The sequence below is a fragment of the Crinia signifera genome, chromosome 1 (assembly GCF_055691185.1).
Source record: "Crinia signifera chromosome 1, ASM5569118v1, whole genome shotgun sequence".
Lineage (NCBI taxonomy): Eukaryota > Metazoa > Chordata > Amphibia > Anura > Myobatrachidae > Crinia > Crinia signifera.
In genome coordinates, this window is record NC_139217.1 from 359372547 (window position 1) to 359392988 (window position 20442).

At 45.5% G+C, this 20442-nt stretch overlaps 1 long non-coding RNA gene across 4 annotated transcripts in view; it reads right to left on the reverse strand.

Annotated features, from left to right (window-relative positions):
* Positions 1-20442, reverse strand: part of LOC146009372 (uncharacterized) — a 172478-nt gene that overhangs the window by 130253 nt on the left and 21783 nt on the right. The window contains exon 3 of one of the 4 annotated variants that reach the window (XR_014444647.1): positions 6193-6313. The exons of 2 other annotated variants lie outside the window; for them this stretch is intronic. This is a non-coding gene — a long non-coding RNA (uncharacterized LOC146009372). Of the gene's footprint in view, positions 1-6122; positions 6314-20442 lie in introns of those variants that run through there. One more of the 4 variants, XR_014444649.1, reaches the window with a different exon arrangement.

A 20442-nucleotide genomic window follows, 5' to 3' on the forward strand; every position in this document is an offset into this window, starting at 1 on the left:
TCCTAGGTGGTGATTTCAACTGTGTCCCAGACCCAACTTTAGATAGATCCACTCCGCAGCCCCATACTCGCCTGGACCCTCTCTCTCGCTCCCTGACCAAACACGTAAGGGAGACAAACCTTGTGGATACCTGGCGTGCTCTAAATCCCTCTTCTAGAGATTACACCTTTCCCCCCCCCCCCCCCCGCACCGCTCCCACTCAAGAATCGACCTCATTTTCTGTGGCCCTTTGGCTTCTAACCATTTAGTCGACTCCACCATTATCCCCAACTCTTGGTCAGACCACTCCTTTCTTAATTCTTCTTTCAACCTTCTGGACACTCCTACATCTAGGCCATCTTGGCGTATAAACGAAACTTTGCTAAAGATCCCAAATTTCCAAACCAAGATAAAAGACGCCCTGCAAGACTACTTCTCCCTCAACACTAATGAACACGGATGTACTCCCCTAGTCTGGGAAGCACATAAATCAGTTATCCGTGGTCACATCATTAGCTATGCCTCCCATAGAAACAAAGAACAGAAGCAAAAATTCCAATCCCTCCTAGAACAGGTCTCCCATCTGGACGCTCGTCATAAACGCTCCCCGACTGATGAAAACTACAAGCAGTTAACCGCGGCAAAAACGGCCCTTAACGCAATTCTCTCAGAGAAAATAGATAAATCACTTCGCTGGTTAAATCAGCGCTTTTATGAAAAAAGTAACAAAGCCGACACCCTACTAGCCAACCAACTAAAAGCCTGAAAAGCCCGCTCGACTATCCCCTCTCTTAAAAACCCAGCTGGTACCACATGCTACCACCCTACTGACATCAACAAGATATTTAAGGAATTCTACAAACAACTATATAATTCTCCCTGCTCATCCCCCTCCACTTCCCCTACGTCAATGTCACTACCTGATTATATGTCTGCTAGCTCCCTCCCTGAGATTGACCAATCCACCTCCTCTACTCTATGTCTCCCCATCTCCCCCGAGGAGATCACAGCCCCTATTAAGTCCCAGAAACCCTCCAAAGCACCTGGCCCAGACGGATTTACCTTTTCCTACTACAAAACTTTTCAACACACCCTCATCCCTCATCTTTCCTCTACCTTTAACCGAATTCTAGAAGGTGAATACTTTCACCCAGACACCACTAGAGCTGTAATTACCGTCATACCTAAACCTGGCAAAGACCCACAGCTGGTCTCAAACTATCGCCCGATCTCACTTTTAAACACAGACCTGAAACTTTTTGCCAAAATACTTGCCAACAGACTCAACCCTATTCTCCCCTCCCTCATCCACCCTAACCAAGTAGGTTTTGTCCCAACGCGGCAAGCCTTAGATAACACCAGACGAACAGTGAATTTAATCCACCACGCTAATGTTGTTAAACTCCCCTCTCTACTGCTGGCTTTAGATGCAGAAAAAGCCTTTGACCGGGTTTCCTGGCCTTTTCTGATTCACACCTTGCGCAAGTTTGGTTTCCAAGGACAGTTCTTGCAGGGCATTCAAGCCCTGTACTATAACCCCTCCACGATAGTCTCAGTGGGTGGTATATCCTCAGAATCATTCAGTATAACAAACGGGACTAGACAGGGCTGCCCACTATCACCACTTATATTTGCTTTAGTCATCGAGCCTCTAGCCAGTCGGATCAGATCCAACCCAGACATTTCGGGCATCTCTGTTGGTAATTCCCAATACAAACTCTCCCTCTTCGCTGACAATGTCCTCCTAACACTAACCAACCCCCTCATATCCCTCCCTAATCTTTTTCAAGAACTTTCCCTTTACGGCCACTTCTCAGGTTATAAAATTAACCATGATAAATCTGAAGCGCTCCCCATCCACATCATTAAACCTACTTTAGACCATCTTCAACTTAACTTTCCCTTTACATGGCGTAGAGACTCCATAAAATATCTGGGTATCCACCTGACAAAAACTTACGCTGGACTATACAAATCCAATTACCCTCCTCTCTTTCGGGCCATTGAGCAGGACCTCACACGCTGGCGTAAACTTTTTATCTCCTGGATAGGCCGCATAAATGACATAAAAATGTCCGTACTCCCAAAAATACTTTATCTTTTCCAGACCCTTCCCATCGCCGTTCCGAGGGGAGTCCTCACCTCCCTACAAGCCTCTTATTGCAAATTTGTCTGGAACTCTAGAAAACCCCATATTCGCCGAAAGATCCTATCTAAGAACCCATCCACGGGCGGCTTGGGCCTCCCTATGCTCTCTAAATACTACCACGCATCCAGGCTCAGTCAAATGGTCGCTTGGCACTCCCCCCGGGATGTAAAAAGATGGGTTGATTTGGAATCTGATATCGCTGAAGTGCTCTCTGTCTCCCACCTCCCCTGGGTCCCACGCCAACACAGACCAGCATCAGCTCAATCTGTGCCCACAATATCCCTTACTCTCAACACCTGGGACTCGCTTGTCACCAAGCTCTCTCTCTACACTTATCCCTCTCCACAGACCCCTCTTAGGCAGCACCCCTCATTCCCCCCCGGACAATCTTTGCATATGGCCACTACTTGGTCCGCAGCAGGCATAACACGCTTTAGACATGTTCATGACAAGAATGTATTGCTCTCCTTTGCTGAGCTCCAGGAAAAACATCACCTTCCTCACTCCCTTTTCTACCAGTTTCTCCAAATCCGGAGCTTTGTCACCTCCTCTCTCTTGGAGTCTAGCCCTCTCAGAAACCCCACACCTATGGAAAGTCTATGTTCCCACAGACCTCTGGATAAAGGTATCATATCGCATCTAGATCACTCTATTCTCACTTTGGATAGCCCCTCCTTAGAACCCCATGAAATTGCCTGGGAAACAGACCTGGGAACCTCCCTGGGAGAGGATACATGGGATATGATTCGTCTGACTATTTCTAAGTGTTCCATTAGCGTAGCTATTAAGGAAACCTCTTACAAAATCTACACTAGGTGGTACCACCTTCCTACTCGCCTACACACTATGTATCCCTCAGTCCCCAACTCGTGCTGGCGACTATGCGGATGTGAAGGATCTTTCTTCCACATCTGGTGGACCTGCCCACGTATTAGGCCATTTTGGGTCATGGTCCAGTCTGTCATAAACTCAGCTCTACCAGACTGTCCCCCCCTAAACCCATCCACAATGCTCCTGTGCGCCCCAGTCGATCAAGTACCCGCTCCCTCTAACAAACTGATTCTCCACATCACCTGTGCTGCTAAACTCCAGGTCGCTAAGGCTTGGAAAAATCCCGCTCCCCCATCCCACCAAGAATTACTAAATCGAATCTGGTATGTCTCCAAAATGGAATATATAACTAGCCTCCAAAATAACACAGTGGAGAGGTACCACAAAGTATGGGAACCATGGTATGCTTCAAGAAGCCTTCCTCTTCCTGGACTTGCTTGAGACTGACTGTATGTCTGCCTCCCAATACACGTCTGGCTCCCCCCTATCTTGACCTTCCTCACTTCCCACAGGATCATTTTAAATCCATACAACCCAACCCTTACATCATACCCTCACCCCTTGTATTACCCAACTCACCCCCCCCTTTCCCCCCGCATAACCCACCTGTCCCTCTATATCTGTTCTCCTCCCTCTTTGCTTACCCTTCCTTTTTATTTTACCCCAAGTACAAATCTTACTGGGACTATACTTCCTGGATATCTTGTAACAATATCCCCAAAGACCCGCCTGTTTGTATGTTGCTCTTGTGATCCTTGTATTTGATATTGTAATGTTTCTCAACACTTCCAATAAAAATTTATGACGAAAAAAATAGAAGCACTTCCAATCCACTTCCCACCTGCCTTATTGGATCACTTGAAATCCCTTTACCCATATGCGCAGGGCCGGTGCAATCCATCTCAGCACCCTAGGCAGCACCCCACCCACCCACCCCCCCCACCCCATCGCGGGAGGCACTTCTGTCGCCGTCCCCCCTCCCTCCCCTCGACATAGCCAGGGACTCCCTCCCCCCCAGCGCTGTCTACCCGCACATTGCCGCCGCTGACCTGTACTTCAGGGGGGTTGGGTGCGGGAGCTACCCGCAGCTAGCCGCTGACCTGCACGGGGAGCGGGGCACGGGTGCCACCTGAAGATTACCTCTGTCCAGCGCAGGAATGCAGGCGCCACCCGCTGACCAGATCCGCACCACGGGCGGCTTTCATCCTGCTCTCCTCAGGCAGGAGCGCAGCTAGCCGCTGACCTGCACGTGGAGAGGGGCGCGGGTGCCACCTGAAGATTACCTCTGTCCAGTGCGGGGATGCAGGCGCCACCCACCGACCAGATCCACACCACAGGCGGCTTTCATCCTGCTCTCCTCGGGCAGGAGCAGGAGCACTGCTGCTGCTGTACAGCTCAGTACCTCCCTCCAGTGGCCGGCGCCCTAGGCAAATGCCTGAAGCTGCCTAGTGGTGGCGCCGGCCCTGCATATGCATGGCAGAGCAACAGTATTAAATATCTTGGTATACACATCCCAGCAAAGATCCAAAACATTATTCCCTGTAACTATTCACCATTATTAACTAGCTTCTCAAAACTGATGCAAGAATGGATGATGCAACAGGTATCTTGGTTAGGTCGAATAGCTGCTTTGAATGGTCCTACTACCAAAATTACTATATTTATTTAGGACAATTCCCATATTATTACCAGAGTTCTTGCTTAACAAATTTGATAAATTGGCCCGACCGCAAATATTCGGTGGCCTGACCTACCCAAACCTTCAGGCATATCAGATAGCCTCAATTCTCTCTTCTCTAGGACCTTGGTTAATGATAGATGACTCCAGACCTTGGGTTGTAATAGAAAAAGGCATTGTGTCCCAATTTCCTCTTACAGACCTATTATGGCTACCTCCATCTGAAGGGAAATTTCTAACGAGAACATCTGTGGTAGTTAAAGAGGTGCATAAGGCCTGGCAATTTTTAATCTCCCGAGTACCGTAAGTCTCCCTGCCTATTCTAAATCTATCACTGGGCGGATTGGCTTGCCTGATCCCTCATTTGTCCCTTGACTCGTGGATATCCCATAATGTTATTACGTTGAGGGAATCTGGCACGCTACACATTTTCTCTCATATACAGTCTATGCTTTGTCTTAGAAAGACTTTTACAAATACCTACAAGTGCGACATTGTCTGCGGAGTGTTTCCATATCCCCTCACAGCTTTAAACCATTTCCTAGGATCATTGGAGATCTTCTTCAAAAGCTGAACAGTAAAGGTGCACTATCTAGGTGGACGTTCCTAGTTACTCCCCAACACTTTACAAAATTACTGTATCTCCATTGTTAACATGGGAAACTGATATAGGCTTGACCCTCTCAGAGGAAGAATGGCAGTCAATATTTCAGGGCTTTCTTTAGAGTATCTAAGTGCATATCCCATGTGGAGCAATATTATAAACTTATACATAGGTTGTATATGACTCCAGCTTTATTACATAAGATAAGCCCCACAAATTCTAACCTTTGCTGGCGTCAATGTGGTGGAGTGGGGTCAATCTATATTATATATATATAAATTATATATCTTGTGGAAGCAGGTGTTTCAACTTATCTTGGCAATTTTGGGCTGGGATAATGTCCCGCACTTTTCCACTTACTATCAGATATGGCCACTTCTTCTTATAAATATGTAATTGGACATATATTGTCTTCCACCAAACGTCTTCTAGCCTGAAATTAGAGAACAGCTAATATACCCCATATCATGGACATAGAAAGGGCTGTCCATACGCACTTTGAATTTGAAATTGCCGGTATATCTTTTAATTAATTTCTATCAGCATCCGTGACTAAGATGTGGCTGCCATGGACTGAATATCAATCAGTGGATCCCCAGAAAGTAGTAGGCAAGCCTTAGTATATATGCTATTTTTTTGTAATTGGGCTCATTGGGGACTCTCATTGGGGACATTTACAATGAAGTATATTTATTTGTATTCTTTAGATCTCTTAATTTTACCGATGCTATAATGTTTGTATTGATGCTGTATCCCCTTCCCTTCCTTCTTTCCCCTATTCTTTGTTTTGTACCTACCCCTCCCCCCCCATGACAAAATTCCGACATTGAATGTTTGATTTGAGGTGTTTACTGTTTTGTATTCTCTATAATCGCATTCAATAAAAAATGTAAATGTGAAAAAAACTTCTTATATAACAAGTTAAAGATTTCTACAAGGTACATGGCTTACTGTACATGTGGTGGGTTATTCAGATGTGGTTGGAGTTTATATTCTAACACAGAAAATACCGACAGTTTTTCACGCGCTCCTTTTTATGTCCCTCCTTCAAATGTATCACTGGGGGTTACTCCTATGACATAAAAGTAAAAAGACAACAATATGGTGTGATATCATCAAACAATTGGGAGTTATATATAGGACACTTTGAGATTTGAATCGTACCCGATCTAATTGTCCACCAAGAAAGTAGACAACATTCGCTTGTGATTTTTAAAAATCTGAAACATGGGTCCTTAAACAGGTCCTCCACGATCATCCAACATGTGGAAACATTAAGCAGGATATCTCCAAATGGTGAAATACCGTTTTTAATGAAAGAATTTTTTAAAACAATACAGTGTACACAAAATTTGGGTATAAGCAATGGACTCTGATAAAGGACAGCAAGTCTGAAACGCGTTGGCGGAGGGGACTAATGAGCTTTGGACAGACCACCAGGATTCCAACATCTGTCAGCATCCAGGGACGCCTGAGGTTTTTCACTATTCATGCTGTATGAGTCTGCTTTTGCACAAGTAGACATCTATTTCTGGTGAGAGTCCATTGCTTATACCCAAATTTTGTGTACACTGTATTGTTTTAAACGCTACGGGTTGGCGTTGATAGTGGGGGTGGCGTTAACAATGGGGGTGCATTTATCATAGTAATCACCCATCAGGGTGCCTGTACAATTAGAAATCGCATCACATGCCATTGCAATGGCATGCGATGCGATATTATAATTGTACAGTGCGGCTCTTAGGACCCGAAAATCGAGTCCCATCGCATACCATCGCATACCACTAATTAAGGTATGCGATGGTATGCGATGGGCGCCATGCTAGGAAACAAGTACCGAAATCTTTTATGCTGCTCTAGAGAAACATTTAGACTGTGTAGCTACTTGATTCAGTTAAGGTGGCCATACATCAGAAAGATATTGTACCCAATCATACAATCTCAACTGATTGTAAGATGGATTGTATGCAGATTGTGTGCACATCTTATGTACATAATCATACAATCAATCAGCAGATGGATTGTATGACTGATTGTAAGATGGATTGTATGCAGATTGTGTGCACATCTTGTGTACACAATCATGCAGTAGATGGATTGTATGATTGATTGTATGATCGATTGTGTGTAGATTGTGTGTCCAAAAACCACCAAGGACTGCCGGGGATTTCAAGGGAAATTGTACACAATCATGAGCGCAATTGATCTTAAGATCAATCTTTCTGATGTATGGCCAGCTTTAGATGGACTTTAAGACCACCCCGACATAGATAGCTCTAGTGCCCTCCTAGTGAATTATAATTTGACATGTTTCAGATTCTCATTGGTTCACCCTTAAAAAAGGATTTCAATATATTTTTCTATATTACTATTTCTGTTTTCTAACTAGCTTTTATATCCCTCTTATTTTTATTTTCTTATGTCCATATATTAATAACTATATTTGTTTGTACATGGTTATCTTGGACAAATTACTTGAATTATATTGTCTGACTTTTACTACTATTCTGATTGACGTGTAGGGTGACATTCTATGGGATGAGATTTGCGTTTTTTGGCGTTAATTAGTCAAAAAAATGGCGACATCGCATTTTTCCGTCAATTCGCATATTTAATAGGGTGCGTAAAGGGAGTGAAATCGCATATTATGTGCGTTAACGCATGCGGACCAAAAGTGCGAAATTAATTCGCATTTTTATCGCATCCAGATGTTTTCGTATAGAAAAGTATACAACTCGCTTATTTAATGCAATGCGCATTCGCAAATCACACTTTTTAGGTGTCTAATAATCGCACTTATTTCAGACCAGGTTCTGTTTGGCGATTTGGCCCAGAACTCATTTTGGTGAAGTGCACACATGGTTAATTTCACCACAGGTGCCCTCATTTTCACTCCCAAACACCCCTACATAAACCCCAACATCATTACGGACACCTGTGAGGGTTTTAGACATGGAGATTTTGCAGACTGTTTTGGAGTTGCTTATCTGTGATGTGGCCCATTTGGAGGAGCTGCGCAGGAGGGAGGAAGCTGCGCACCAGATCCTGGTAGCCCCCCGACTACTGCGTACCCCACGTATGTATCGTGCTCGCCTGTACCTGGACTCCCTCTCGGATCAACAGGTTGTGGGGATGGTTACGCTGAACCGCATTAACCTGTTGGACTTATATGAGCAGGTGAGAGATGATTTGGACCCTTTTGGGGGAGCCCACTATGCAGTGTCTGGCCAGCACAAATTAATGTGTGCCCTCTACTATTTGGCCACAGGCTCCACTCAGTCTGTGACCTCATAGTCCTTGGGGGTATCACAGGCCACTTTCTCTAAGCATTTTACTCAAGTGTTACTTGCTTTAAAGAAGTTGTGCCGGACATACATCATCAGCCGTTACTTTTCTGGTAAGCACATGTGCCCTGTACTCCAAAATGTACCTGTGCTGTAAGTGTACTCATAAACAAATTATTGACCAATACCATCTGTTTCCACCCACATTTAGCCTAATACACAGTGCCCAACGGATGCAGATGGTGGTTCTAAGCTATCCCTTGCTGGTATCTAGCTTGTAAGTACATTTGATACATGTATGAATGATGTATGCAGTCAAACATGGCTCACTGGTGTTGTGGAACTACATGTGCCAGCATGCTCTGACACACTACAACCATTACAGTCCAAACCATGAGTGTCAGAGCCTGCTGGAATATGTAGATCCACAACCTTTGCCGGCCATGGAGTTACCCCACACTACTTTAGTGCAATCCTATTGTCATATACCATTACAATATGTTATAATTCACACAATAATTGTTTTTTATAAAAAGACACAAACACAATGGTATGCGTTTAGACATTTTTACTTCTGCCTACTTTTTCAGACGCAATCTGCATTTTTGCAGGTCAAAGATAACAACTGTGGGGGCATGTTACAAGATGTTTGGGATTTGACAAAATTAACAAACATATATATGAGCTACCTTCTGCCAGCATCAGGCACCCCTACACCACTTCTAGAACCTGCACCAAGGCCACCACGGGTCCTAACACTCCGCCGGGGTGGGGAAGTGGGGGAGCCACTTATTGGGGTGCTGGATACACTGCTGAGGGTTGATGCTGCGCCACCTCCCACATTGGCTTCCAGCTGCTGTATTTGGGCCTGCATAGCTATTAAGGCATTGGTCTGCGCTGTGCATGATTGGCTTAGTGCAGCTATACTTTGCGCAAGGCTGCCAATATGCCTATTCTGTTCCCTTACAGCAGAAGTTTGTTCTGCAAAACGAAACGGGTGTCAATGCTGTTAGCAATGCGCACATGAGTGCCTACACCTACCCGTACACTACGTGCAATTTTGCGTAACTGAAGAAAGGTGTCACGCATGTACCCCTGGATGTTACCTATTTGCAGGCTTTGGGAGGCCATGAATTCAATTTGTTTGTCCTTGAAATTGACCAAGGAGTTAGCTACTTGGGAAGCAGAAGCTGCAGTATGCAGAGCCGAATTTCCCATTAGGCACGTGAGGCACTGGCCTAGGGGCGGCACATGTTTGGTGGCGGCACTTGGATGCCTGTGATAGTACTGTCAGCCCAAAATGTACCAATAACTGCAAAATATCCACTGTACTGTACTATATTCCATCTTAAATAGAGTGTAAATGGATAGGACATGCAGATACTGCCCCTATAAACTGTCCTACTTAGTAAACATTATTGTTGTGCCTAGCGCGCCCTCCTCCCTAAATCCGCCCCTGGCTGTATGGGGTGTGTTTGTGGGTGGGGGTGGGTTGGGAGACACCTCACTTGGGGGAAGATCACTCTGTGATGAGGTCTGTATTTCTTCCTCTGCCGCAAAGGTCTCGACCGGTTCAAGAATGATGTCCATTTCGTCTAACACCATTATTGAAGAATCTGTTTGGTTAGTCCCTAGTTGTATAGCACCTGTGGATACAGATTAAGAGGTAAGTACTGATGCATATATAGGCCACACTGTCGTCTATACTGTTTTACATAGGGCTTGAGATGCTGGACGCACATACCTAGGGGTGTTATGTACTTACACATGTACCCCGATACAGCATGTGACATTGACATGAATAATATGTCACATGCCTAGCTCAGATGACATTCATTTCCGTTGCAATGTAGCAGCAGGAGATGAATGTAGTGTGAGATATTGTTGATGTGACATGGGTGTGTGTACTGTATGTGTAATGGCGTGTTTTTTTGATCATTTACCTGCTTCCGCAGATTCTGCAGCAACGGGCCTTCTGTTCTTGGATGCCGCAGCACTTCGGGATCAACAATCTGTACAAGGAAAGATGGGCAGCCATTATGGACCTTACAATGGATAAGCATTTACAAAACACATGCATTGAAATGACTGTCATGGACAATACTTCCTTTGGATAAGGACTGCATTATTTCCTCACCACATTTTATTTTGTTTTTTTCAACACTATTATTTGTTTAAATTATTATTAAATTAGTGGCCACATGACAACTATTGGATAATCTGTGGTATGTAGTCATGGCAGCTAAACCACCAGTACACCTCTGTGTTTGTGGCCACATACATGTTAGGCTGCTAGAAAGAATGTTACAGTGTTGATCAATATGAGCAGTTGTGGAACTACAGGGCCCAGCATTATGAACAATTTGAAAGTAGGAGCATGCAATTTCTTGTGCATGACCTTGCTGGGCTATGTAGTTCCACAGCAGCACTTTACTTAGCATAACAATACAAGTGAACATTATAGTTATAAAACATTTGCATGTATGTTTAAGATTGCATGGGGTCACACTTACCAGCTCTGGATGGCGTTTGCGGCCTATCGGTATCCGCCACGTGCATGCCAGGCAGGACCTCAGGGGGTATGATGCGCTTCAGCTTCACCTCATACGAATTGTAGCACACAGTGGTGGGGCTTCCTCCTCCAGTCTTGGTGGCCTCCTCCAACTCCATGGCCATTTTATTTTTCAACTGCCTTTTGATGTCGTTGAATCTCTTTTTTACATTGCGGACCAGGTGCTTGTGCTGACTGACAGCGTTCACCGCCTGGGTGATGTCCTTCCACATAGCCCTTTTGCGCTGTGCAGTGGTCTTGTGGTGAGATTTGCCAAGCAAACGGTCAAACACTGGCATGATAGCCCAGACAAGTGCAGCATTTTCCTCATATGAAAATCTGACCTTCCGGCCACTTTTGGTGCGGCCAGCTTCCACCTCCTCCTCCTCCTCATTTTCAACTCCAGCCATGTACCCCTCCTCCTCCATACCAGTGTCTTCCTCCTCCTCACCACCATCTTCCTCCACGTCTGACATGTGGCCCTCCTGCAGCTGGTGTGGGGTATGGTCAAGGTCTTGGCTGTAGGATGGGGATGCCAGCGGATCCTCCACCTCCTCCTGCTGGGGCTGGACGCCCAGGGCCTGGTGTGGGGCTGCCCTTGCTGTGGCCATGCTGCCTGCCACACTGCTGCCTCTCCCACTTGGCTGGCTGCTGCCACTGCTCCCTCTGCCACTGCTTCCTCTGCCACTGCTCCCTCTGCCACCAACACCTCTTCCTCTAATCACACTGCCACTGCTCCTCTCCATGCTCCTTACTTCCTATCAAAGAGTGAAATGGCGCCAATGCCCCTTTATATAGGGGGTGTGATGCATAATGGAGGGGACAGAGGTGGGCCAATAGGTTTTGTAAATCGCACTCCGGTTGGTCCAAAACTCGCACATGACCGGCGGAAGAACTCACACTTTTTTGTTACTTAAAATCGCACCACTTCGCCGCAAATCGCACCTCTTCGCACTTGTCAGCCTCCAAAGCGCATCACATTAAATATGCGAATTATGACTGAAAAGTGAGATTTGAAAAAGGGCGAATAGCGGCGATGTGGTGCGCTAAAATAACATGCGCACTTATCTCATCCCATAGAATGTCACCCGTAATGTTTAATCGATACTTGTTTCCTAGCACGGCCACACCGATTTTGATCGGGTCGGAAAAATCGCGTCGATCGCATCGCATGCGACCAAATCGACGCGATGGACCCGATTTTTACATTGATTCAAATGTGAAATAGGGTCCCTGGGACCCTATTTCACATTGGATTCAATGTAAAATTGTCCCCAGACCCCAATTTTAACCCCCCTGATGGCTCAAATGCCCCCATTGTGAACGGCACCCCACGATTGACGCCAACCCAAAGCGTGGCGAGCGTAACGAGGGGCGGCGGTACGCATCCTCCGACCTTTTCATACCCCTACTATCCACGTCGGCGTGGAGTTGAGAATATGAAATTTGGCGAGCACAGAGAGCCACCGAGCCCGAAGCGTGGCGAGCGCAGCGTGCCGAGCGCAGCGTGCCCCGCGAGGGTACGCGCATAACTTCACAGGTATACGCGTGCGCTCGCCACGCATCGGGCTCGGTGGCTCGCTGCGCTCACCACACTTTATATTTTCAAGTCCACGCCGACGTGGATAGTAGGGGTATGAAAAGGTCGGAGGACGCGTACCGCCCATACCATATTGGGCCATTTCCCATTGTTTCCTATGTAAAATGTAGTTAATCGCGTCCATCGCATCTTGTGCCATTATAATGGCACAAGACCGACGCGATCAACGCGATTGCAATGTTAAAAATATTTTAACATTGAACCCTATGGCAAAATCGCGTTAATCGCGTCGCGTGCCATGTTAATGCACGCGACCAACGCGATTAACGCGATTTTGCCTTTGCCGGCAAAATGTACCAGATTTCAAAGGAAATCGGGTCCATCGCGTTACTCGTGTACCTTAACTTAAGGTACACGAGTATTAACGACTGTGGCCGTTCTAGGAAACAAGTACCGTTTAATCTTTATTCAAAAAGTGTCAGGTAAGAATTATTATTCAAAATAGACATTATGGGGGAAATTTACCAATATGAAAAACCTAGTTTTTCGTATTGGTATTTCCCCTACGGCTGCATACGACTGTTTGAGTCGTATGCAAAGTCGTGTTCCGGAGGGAAAATTACAAAGCAGTCAGATACGACTGCTTTGTAACCCTCCGATGGTGTAATGATTCGTATTAGCGGCACATATATACGGCCGCTAATACGAATTTTTCTAGCAGTCTGCACGGATCAGTGCAGGCTGCAGTGTGTAAAAAAAAAAATAGAAAAATAAACAAATTTAAAAAAGAATCGGCGTGGGGTCCCCCCCACAGCTGTAACCAGCACCAGGCTGAAGGAGCCGGGGCCGGTAATTAAAAAATCAGGGAACCCGACAAATAGGGGTTCCCCGATTTTTAACAACCAGCCCCAGGCTCCAGGTCCGGGGCTGGTTCCCAAAATACGGGGGACAAAATGACTAGGGGTCCCCCGTATTTCAAGAACCAGTCCCAGTCACAACCAGCCAGCAGGGTAATGTCACAGCCGGGGGACACTTATAATATAAGGTCCCGCGGCCAAAACATTAACCCCCTGACCGGTCAGCCTGGCCAGGGGCCCTGGGGGAGTGGGGACCCCCCTAATGAAGGTGTCCCCCCCCTCCAGGACTTACCTGACCAGGCTGAAGCCTGGTACTGTCCCTGATGCCCCTGGGCGGTAGGCATCGGGCTGATTCAAGTGTAAAAAATAGTTTAAACTATTGTTTTTTACTGTGGCACTACAAGTGCCAGCAAGCTGGGACTTGGAGAACCACAAGTCCCAGCCTGCTGGGCATTAAAGGGCCCGCTGGCACTTGTAGTTCCACAGTTAAAAAAATAGTACACAAAACACACTGACACACTTTTAAAATAAAACTTTAATACATACAAAGCCCACACATACTAATACTTACCTATCTTCTTTCCATAGGTAGCCCTGGTCCTGTGTCGTCTTCTGGTCCTGTGTCGGCAGGTCTTCTGGATCCATGTCGACGTCCTTCTTCAAGTCGACGTCGCTGTCGGCGATGGCGTCCGGATCCGACGAAATCCATGGAGGAAGCTGTGGAATGAAACCATACTCACCTGTCCCAGCGAGACGTAGTCCAGGTAAGTGTCTTGGCAAAAAAACAAACCGAGAACCCGAAACCAGCCCGGACAGCAGGGAGCCGCACAGTGTTTGTGTACATCGTGCGGCTCCGCCTCCTGAATGCCGCTATTGGCCGCCTTGCGGCCTAGCGGCCAATCAGGAGCCGCTAGGCCGCAAGGCGGCCAATAGCGGCATTCGGGAGGCGGAGCCGCACGATGTAAACAAACACCGTGCGGCTCCCTGCTGTCCGGCTGGTTTCGCGTTCTCGGTTTGTTTTTTGCCAAGACACTTACCTGGACTACGTCGCGCTGGGACAGGTGAGTATGGTTTCCTTTCACAGCTTCCTCCATGGATTTCGTCGGATCCGGACGCCATCGCCGACAGCGACGTCAACTTGAAGAAGGACGTCGACATGGATCCAGAAGACCGCCGACACAGGACCAGAAGACAACACAGGACCAGGGCTACCTATGGAAAGAAGATAGGTAAGTATTAGTATGTGTGGGCTTTGTATGTATTAAAGTTTTATTTTAAAAGTGTGTCAGTGTGTTTTGTGTACTATTTTTTTAACTGTGGAACTACAAGTGCCAGCGGGCCCTTTAATGCCCAGCAGGCTGGGACTTGTGGTTCTCCAAGTCCCAGCTTGCTGGGGAGGCTTGCTGGCACTTGTAGTGCCACAGTAAAAAACAATAGTTTAATCTATTTTTTACACCATAATCAGCCCGATGCCCACCGCCCTGGGGCATCGGGGACAGTACCAGGCTTCAGCCTGGTCAGGTAAGTCCTGGAGGGGGGGACCCCTTCATTGGGGGGGTCCCCACTCCCCCAGGGCCCCTGGCCAGGCTGACCGGTCAGGGGTTAATGTTTTGGCCGCGGAACCTTATATCATAAGTGTCCCCCGGCTGTGACATTACCCTGCTGGCTGGTTGTGCCTGGGACTGGTTCTTAAAATACGGGGGACCCCTAGTCATTTTGTCCCCCGTATTTTGGAAACCAGCCCCGGACCTGGAGCCTGGGGCTGGTTGTTAAAAATCGGGGAACCCCTATTTGTCGGGTTCCCTGATTTTTAATTACCGGCCCCGGCTCCTTCAGCCTGGTGCTGGTTACAGCTGTGGGGGGGACCCCACGCCGTTTTTTTTTTATTATTTATTTAATTTTTCTATTTTTTTACACTAAAGCCTGCACGGATCTGACTGATCCGTGCAGGCTTAAAGCAAATACGACAGGGAAAGCAAGGTGTATTTTCCTGTCGTATTTGCGTGGGTGTTTCACACCACTTAGCAGCCGTATTATCAGTATGGCTGCTTAGTACATCAGGAACCACCATTCTTTTGAATGGTGATTTCTGTCGTATTCTATCGATGGTTTAGGACATTCGTATTTGTAAATACAAATACGAATGTTCCATCTTTAGGAATACGAATTGTTGTATTTTCGGGATTGTAAATCCCGAAAATACAAATTCGTAAAAAAAAGGTGTATTTCTCCCTACGAATACACCTTTTTTCCACGAATCCATTTTGGTAAATGTCCCCCTATGTTGCTAAGAAAGGCAGAATCTTCCTTTCTATACACCCTTTGCCCATTAAAACCTCTTATGCTGATTTTCGTCAGGATACGTCCAATAAATTAGATTACTGGTCAGTTCAGTTTATGGCTGTCAGGGGAGTTTTCAATGCAGCACTCAACATATATAAATAGGTAATAATCAATTCAAACACTTTCACAGAATATAAATTAAGTGATTTGGCTTCTTTTGCATTATAGTAGTCTGTCAGATTCCTGGCCTAATCTATACATAAAAGACCACTATTACAACTTCCTCTCATTTTATCCCCATCAATACCATTCCTTCAAAGAAGACTACTCTAACCCTCTGGTGATTTTTTTTGTGAATGAACATCTGACATTCTTATTAGAGCATTTTTTTTTTACATTACAAAAGAAATGTCTTTATTGGGCTGTTTAAAATGACTTCTCTCTACTTACAGATTACATTAAATATTCTGCAGCAGCCTCTGAGATTAACAGGACACTCCAGACCCCCACCCGTTCCATCCGTCTAACTACCCTCTCCACAGTGGCGTAGCTACGTTTTTGGCGCCCCCCCCCCCCGTCGCCGCCCCGCAGAGCACCCCTACCCCGCCGCCCCGCCGAGCACCCCTACCCCGCCGCCCATGCAAACCCCCCCCTCAATCCCTCACAGCCTTACCTATCGCGCTGGTCCCGGCGGCTCCGTTCTTCTGCTGAGGACCACCAGAAAACGGCCGCCCCCATACAGCAGACAGTTTCAGAGAACTGTGTGCTATATGGGGGCGGCCATTTTGTGGTGGTCCTCAGCAGAAGAACGGAGCCGCCGGGACCAGCGCGATAGGTAAGTCTGCGGGGGATTGAAAGGGGGGTTTAACTATAGCACCGCAGCCCCCGGCGCCCCCACATGCACAGCGCCCCCCCGCGGTGGTGGGGGCTGCGGTGCTATAGTTACGCCCCTGCCTCTCCATCCAACCTTCCAACTGACTCTCCTTCATAATGGTTAGCCTCAGAGCACTGAGGTCATGGGTTCAATTCTCACCATGGCCCCAACTGTGCAGAATTTGTATATTTTACCTATGCTTGCATGGGTTTCCTCAGGGTACTCCGGTTTCCTCTCACAATCCAAATCTATACTGGTAGGTTAATTGGCTCCCAACAAAAATTAACCCTAGAATGAATGTGTCTGCATGTTTATGTGGTAGGGAATATAGATTGTAAGCTCCACTGGGGCAGAGACTGATGTGAATGTTCAAATATTCTCTGTAAAGCGATGTGGAATGTGTGCGCTATAGAACTGTTAAAAAATAAAATAAATAATTCTGAATAATGTTATTTATGCTTTTCAAAGAAAACTTGAACATTGTATTAATTTGTTTTCAATATATTTGATTTATATGCTTTTTGAGCTAAAAACAGATATGATTGTGAGCAGGGCCCTCCTACCTCTATGTCAGTTTGTTATTACCCAGTTTGTTTCATCGCTGTTTCCTATTGTAAAGCGCAACATCTACATGCAATATGTTGCCAATAGCAGGGGTGGATTTAGGGGTCAGGCCACCCCTAGGCACTACATTTTTGGGTACTTATGTAATATCTGGGCTCCCGTTTTTTTTATGAGACCGCGGGGCTCGCTGTGCTCGCCACGCTTCGGGCTGCGCTCGCCACACTATATAAAATCAACTCCATGGAGTAGTTGGATAGTAGGGGTATGAAAAAATGGGGTGCATTTAACATGGGAGCCCAGATAATACATAAGTACCCATTTTTGTAGTCATTAATAAAACTGATGTGTTTATTTACATTTACTCTTTGTATTTCTATTACCAACACTGCATTTATAATTGATCTACTTGGGGTGGGTGCAGGGCCAGTGCGTGGCACCAGAGTGCCCCAGGCGGGGGTCGGCACCCCGGTGTTCGCACGCCCCATGGGGGAATCGGTGTGTGATTGGGCCGCCACCGCTGCGCTCCACAGGGGGGGATGGGTGATGTGGCCGCCGCTGTTGCGCTCCACAGGGGGGCGGTGTGATCCGCCCGCTGTGCTCCACAGGGGGGAGAGTTGGTGGCGGGAGATGTGGCGGGGTAGAGGGGTTGGAGATGCGGCTCCGGGTGGGCTCCGGGAGGAGGAGGGGGGTTAGGGCGGGCACTCACATGCTCCCAGCTCCTTTCTTCCTGCTCTCCTCAGAGGGAGCTTTGCCGCTGCTGCTTCCTCTGCTGCACAGGACCGCCCTCCAGTGGCCGGCACCCTAGGCAAATGCCTAATGCTGCCTAGTGGTGGCACCGGCCTTGGGTGGGTGCAAGTTGGGGCTCTATTAGTCTGGTAGAAAAGAGCATTTTAGAGGTGAAGAGAAGCCTTGGAGGCAAAACACATTTGGGGGAAATTTATCAAGTAATGCGTAGAGTAGTGGACAAGTGGAGTGTTGTATAACAACCCATTAGATTTACATATCAGTAATGAAATACATTCTTCAAAATCATTGCTAAATCTTTGTAATTATGACTAAACAGTGTCAATTTGTCCTTAATACAGGGTGCCGTAACTTCCACAACGCTTTCTTGCACTCAAGTTTCTAAAATAAACAGGGGAAATTTAAAAAACATTTTCATATCTTTATGTAATTGAACCAGTTTAATTATAATTTAAGCTATTGACATTATACATTTAAAAATTAAAGATTTACACTATTGGAAGAACTGGATCAGTGTTGAATACTTATGTCAAAGGTACAAGTTATCATTACAGTAAGCTACATCTTGATTCAAGTTCACAAAATCCCCAGCCATACCAGAGGACATGATCTCAGACAATCAGCAAATAACAAAGATAGATAAGCTGGCAATGGATCAAGCTATTTATTTATAAGAGTACAAACAAACTGTGCTTAAAGCAGTGGTGTAAGTTCGTCGCAGTTGCCCGGAGGCAAGATAAAAAGTGGTGGCCCCCTCCCAACACACACACACACCATCCTATATAAATATATGCATGTATGTATGTATGTTATGGACATTATGTTTGGAATAAAGAGAGTGTGACATTTATGATCCTGCTATGAGGAGGAGACAGCCACAGAAGCAATATCAAAGGCTTTCAATTAACTTATTCAAACTCACAGGGAGGAGAAGGGCCCCCTTGGGAGCAGGAGCCCGGCGGCAGATGACTCCATTGCCTCCCAGAGTTCTGCCTCTGGCTTAAAGAATGAATACCATATGAATGGCATGTGAGCCATTGGCTGCTCCCCAACAGCAGAAGATAAATATACAGTACCTACAGTAAGTTGTGCCAAAATGTTAAAAATATTATGATTTAAGAGAATAAAGAACTGGCACAGTCAGTCTATCCCCTATGAGGACAATGTTGATACACCATTTTGAGAGCATTCCATCCTAACTTACACAGGACAAAATTTCCCATCAGGTATGCAAAGCTATTTTGTAACACTGACTAACATTACAGTCACAAAAATTCATGACATACAGAAAGGCCTTCATTCAGATGTAGTTGTAGGGACTATCGATGAAGTTTGCATAGAAGAAGCTACTATAGCTCTACGATGGAAAAGCAGTAGCAGCCATTACTGATCCAAACTGCGGCCAGGGACGCATTATTGGATCGTCTATGATACTATTGGCCAGCTGCGTTACCAATGGAGTTCTTAAAATTCATCTGACGTAAATACAATTTTTAATATACAAACTACAGTATTGAGAAAATAACGGATACACCAGTGCTGCAGTTACATTCTGTCCTTCCAAGAAATACAATTTTTTTTCATATTCACCGTCTAAAATAGCATTTATCAGTATTTACAACAGCGAGATTTGTAAAATTATTAAACAACTATTAATTTATTTTTGGAGACCATCCATTACTTTGAAATCCAAAACCTTACCTTGTATAAAACCACTAATAAAATGGGGGGAAAAAAATATTTGAGGGTTAAAAATTATTTAAAAAAGTAAAATAAATAGTTTATTAGTTAGAAAGTAATCTTTTGAAAGACACACAGTCATAAGTGAAAAGGGTGCTACTCAGGGATTAAAGTGAGGGGGAACGGGGAGGAACTAAGTTTCACCACCTCTAATGGTGAGGTGGAACATTTTAACCCCTTCCTGACAGAGCCAGTTTTTGCGTTCCTGACAGAGCCCTTTTTTTCAAATCTGACATGTATCACTTAAGTGGGGATAACTTTTTTTTGCTTTTACTTATCCCAGTGATTTTGAGATTGTTTTTTCGTGACACATTGTACTTCAAATTAGTGGTAAATTTGGGTCGATACAGTCTGTGTTTTTTTGTGAAAAATACCAAAATGTCGGAAAAAAATGGAAAATTTAGCAATTTGCAAAATGTTAAATTTTCTGCTTGTGAGACAAATAATCTTACCACTCAAAATAGTTAATAACTAACATAGACCATATGTCTACTTTATGTTGCCATCATTATTTCAACTTCCTTTTCATTTTTTTGGACACTAGGAGGCGTAAAATATGAATAGCAAATTCTCAAATTTTCAAGAAAATTTCAAACACTGATTTTTTTAGGGACCAGTTCAGTTCTGATGTGACTTTGAGGGACTTGTATGTGAGACACCCCCATAAATGATGCCATTTCAAAAACTGCACCCCTCACAGTATTCAAAACAGCATTTTGGAAGTTTGTTAACCCTTTAGGTGTTTCACAGGAATTAAAACAAAG